The following is a 4882-nucleotide window of genomic DNA, read 5'->3' on the forward strand; positions in this document are numbered from 1 at the left end:
CCCATATTTGTCTTTGACATGATATATTTCGTCAAAAATAACTCTTACCATTCAGTGTATATGATGATGTTATTTATCAAATTCAAATTCAAATTCGTGACAGATATAAAAAACTAACTGCTTGAATAATAAGATTTAATTAAATAAAAATATAAAAAATATATTTATTGTAAATAAAAATATGCAGTGTTCATAACTTCATAACAAATTTGTCACTGCATCACATGCCTCAGCCACGTCAGAACCTTTTTTTTTTTTTCGGTCGGTATCAGAACCATTTCTAAGTATATACACCCATGCCTGTCTTTCATATTAATTTTTTTCTTTTTATTTTTGGTAATACATCAAGGCCTAGGCCCAAAAGAAAGAAAAAACTAATCTCTACCAGATTATAATTCTATCATCTACAATCAAAGAGTTCAGTTCTTGACTTATTACGAGGGAGTATCTGTTAAAAATAAATTTGATGGTTAGAATTTAAGAATGAATAAAAACCACAGTTTAAATAATTTGTCTATATTTAGTTTTAATTTAAACTATTTGTTTATTAGGATGTATTAAGTTTAGACATAAAAAAAAAAGTATAAATACATATGTAATTATTTCATAAATAACAACACACAAATACATTCAAGACATTCCTCTTCAATTTATATTCTTCGTGAGTGTGTGTGCCTTGTTCTTTTATTCCAACAAAGTGGTATCCGAGCTACTTATAAAATGTCTTCGTCAAAAGGAACTACTTTATCTTTTCAATACCCACAATTATCTAAACTCAACTATGACAATTGAGCAGCACAAATGAAAGCAATTTTCGGTGCTCAAGGAGTATGGGAGATGGTTGAGAAAGGTTATGTAGAACCAGAGAATGTGGACAAGCTAACAGAAGTTCAGAAAGAAGAATTAGAAAATAAAAGAAAGAAAGATCAATGTGCACTTACTATCATTCATCAAGGCTTGGATGATGATATGTTTGAGAAGATTGCTGATATAACCAATGCAAAGAAAGCTTGGGATACTCTTCAAAATTCCGTCATAGGAGTTGAAAAGGTGAAGAAGGTTCGTCTTCAAACTCTAAGGGCTGAGTTTGAGTCTCTAATGATGAAGGAGACTGAATCCATTTCGGATTATTTCATCAAAGTTTTTATGGTAGTGCACCAAATGAAAAGGCTTGGAGAAAAATTAGAAGATATTCGTGTTGTTGAGAAAATCCTTCGTTCTCTCAAATCAAAATTTTACCATGTGGTGGTAGCCATTGAGGAGTCCAAAGATTTGGATACGATATCCATTGATCAATTGAATGGTTTCTTACGGGCCCATGAAAAAATAATGGATAAAGGCAAGTAAGAACGTGTGGAGCATGTCTTGCAGGCAAAACTTTTGTGGAATGCTAGAGGAGAAACCAACGAAAGTGGAAGATAAGGACGAGGTCAAGGCCATGGACGAGGACGAGGACGTGGTTACGGAAGAGGAAGAGATGAGAAAAATTATTCTCAAGAGAAAAGAAATCAAAATTTTTCTCGAGGTGGTGGAAGAGGAAGAACAGTTGACAAAAGACATATTGAATGCTATTCATGTGGAAAGAATGGACATTATTCTTGGGAGTGTCAGACATCAAAAGAAGAAGAAAATAAATTTATTGTGCACAGTGAAGATGTTGAAGAACCAACATTATTCCTTACGCTCAAGGAAGATCAAAATTCTGAAGATAGTACGTGGTATCTTGACAATGGAGCTAGCAACTATATGACAGGTGATAGGAGTAAATTTGTAGCACTCGACACCAACGTAAAAGGACACGTGCGTTTTGGTGATGAATCAAAAGTAGAGATCAATGGCAAAGGGACGATTCTATTCGAGCTGAAGAATGGAAGTCCTAAGATTCTTTCCAATGTTTATTACATCCCAAAGATGAAGAATAATATCTTGAGTATTGGGCAACTTATGGAGAATGGTTGCAAGATAGTCATGGAAGACCGCTATCTTTGGCTTAGAGATAAAAATGAAAATCTTATTGCTAAGGTTTCTATGACAAGAAATCGTATGTTCTTATTAAACATGAGAAACGGTGGAGCTATATGTTTGAAGTCATGTATTGAAGATCCACCATGGATTTGGCATATGAGATATGGACATTTAAATTTTGGTGGGCTCAAAGAATTAGGAACAAAGAAGATGGTAAAAGAAATTCTTACAATTGATCATCCTCATCAGTTATGTGAAGTTTGCTTACTTGGAAAACATTCAAGAAAGAGTTTTCCAAAGCAGTCCAAATCAAGAGTTACCAAGCCACTTTAGCTTATCCACGCGGATGTTTGTGGACCTATCAAGCCTTTGTCACTTGGTAAGAGCGCATATTTTTTGCTTTTCATTGATGATTATTCAAGAAAAATATGGGTTTATTTCTTGAAGCAAAAGAGCGAAGCATTTGAAGCATTCAAGAAGTTTAAAGCCCTCATTGAAAAAGAAGGTGGCTATGAGATAAAAGCTCTCAGAACTGATAGAGGTGGAGAATTCACTTCAAATAAATTCAAGATGTTTTGTGAAAATCATGGTATTCGACGTCCCCTAACTGTTCCTAGATCGCCTCAACAAAATGGGGTTGCTGAAAGAAAGAATAAGACAATTCTAAATATGGCAAGAACGATGTTAAAAAGTAAGTCATTACCAAAAGAGTTATGGGGAGAAGCAGTTGCATGTGCGGTTTATCTCTCAAACCGCTCACTTACCAAGAGTTTGAGAGATATAACACCTCAAGAAGCATGGAGTGGTTTAAAGCCTAATGTATCACATTTAAGGGTATCTGGATCTATTGCATATGTCCAAATTCCTGAGCAAGAAAGATCGAAGCTTGATGATAGGAGCCAAAAGCTTGTATTTATTGGTTATGAGGAGAATACTAAAGGCTACAAATTCTTCAATTTCATCAATAATAAAGTAATAATAAGTAGAGATGTTGAGTTTGAAGAAAATGCAAAGTGGGACTGGAGTACACAAAATGAAGTCACTTATGATTTTTTGCCTTACTTTGAGGAAAAAGAAGCCCCAATGCAAGAAGTGCAAGGCGAAATCGATCATTCAACACCAGCATTAACCCCACTAGCATCATCATCGTCTTCTCCATCCTTTAGTTCAAGCGAAGGCCCTCATAGATATCAAAGTCTCCCTGATCTCTATAAACAAATAGAAAAGCTAGAAGATGAAAATTTATTGTGTTTACTCTCCAATGATGAGCCTTTAAATTTTAAAGAAGCTGTCAAAGATGAGAAATTGATACAAGCTATGGAGGAAGAAATTCAAGCAATTGAGAAGAACAACTCTTGGGAACTTGCATCACTTCCAAGTGGTCATCAGGCTATTAGAGTCAAATGGGTTTACAGAGTTAAGAAAAATGCTAAAGGTGATGTAGAAAAGTATAAGGCAAGACTCGTTGCAAAAGGGTATAAGCAGAAGCAAGGAATAGATTATGATGAGGTGTTTACTCCAGTTGCTCGCTTGGAGAGGATAAGGCTATTGTTGTCACTTGCAGCACAGAACAATTGGAAAATCCACCAAATGGATGTGAAGTCTGTTTTCTAAACGGTAATTTTCTGGAAGAAGTTTATATTGAACAACCTTTGGGTTTTGTTGTTGAGGGTTGTGAAGATAAAGTTTTAAGGCTTAAAAAGACCTTATATGGACTGAAGCAAACTCTAAGAGCTTGAAATGATCATCTTGATACGTATTTTCAAGATAATGGTTTCACTAGGTGCATTCATAAATATGCACTCTATATGAAAGAGGAAAAAGGAAATTTATTATTTGTTTGTGTCTATGTGGATGACCTTATATTCACAGGAAACAATCAAATAATGTTTGAAGAATTTAAGAAGGTAATGGTTCAAGAATTTGAGATGAATGATGTGGGACTAATGTCTTATTATCTGGGAATTGAAATGAAACAAATAGAGGATGGAATTTCCATCTCACAACAGGCTTATGTAAGAGAGCTATTGAAGAAATTCAATATGTTAGATTGCAATCCTACCAATACACCTATGGAGTGTGGAGTCAAACTTTCCAAAGAGGAAGAAGGTGTAAGAAAAGTTGATCAAACATTATTCAGAAGTCTCGTGGGGAGTTTAAGGTATTTGACTTGTACAAGACCTAACATTTTATTTTCAATTGGGTTAGTTAGTTGTTACATGGAGAATCCAACAGAAATCCATATGAAGGCAGCCAAAAGAATTCTTCGCTATCTTAGAGGCACTCTTGAGTATGGCATGTTTTATTCAATTTCAGATGAATTCAAATTAATGGGCTATTGTGATAGTGATTATGCTGGGGATATTGACGACAGGAATAGTACTACTGGCTTTGTTTTCTTTTAAGGAAATAATGCAATTTCTTGGTGTTCAAAAAAATAACCTATAGTCACTCTTTCAACTTGTGAAGCTGAATATGTTGCTGCCACTGCCTGTGCATGTCATGCAATTTGGCTGAAAATACTACTCAAGGAACTTCATTTTGAGCAAGCTGAATCCACCAAGATCATGATGGACAATAAGTCAGCGATTGTCCTAGCAAAGAATCCAGTGTTTCATGACAGAAGCAAGCACATAGAAACAAAGTATCATTTCATTCCATAATGTATTGAGAACATGCATGTAGAGGTTGAGTATGTGAAATCACTTGTTCAAGTTGCTGACATTTTCACAAAACCTCTTAAATATGATGCTTTTCAAAAGTTAAGAATTATGATTGGAGTCGGAAAATTATCAAGTTTAAGGAAGAATATTAAAAATAAACTTGATGGTTAGAATTTAAGAATGAATAGAAACCACAGTTTGAATAAGTTGTCTATATTTAATTTTAATTTAAACTATTTGTTTATTAAGATATA

This window comes from Arachis ipaensis, chromosome B04 (genome assembly GCF_000816755.2).
Source record: "Arachis ipaensis cultivar K30076 chromosome B04, Araip1.1, whole genome shotgun sequence".
NCBI lineage: Eukaryota > Viridiplantae > Streptophyta > Magnoliopsida > Fabales > Fabaceae > Arachis > Arachis ipaensis.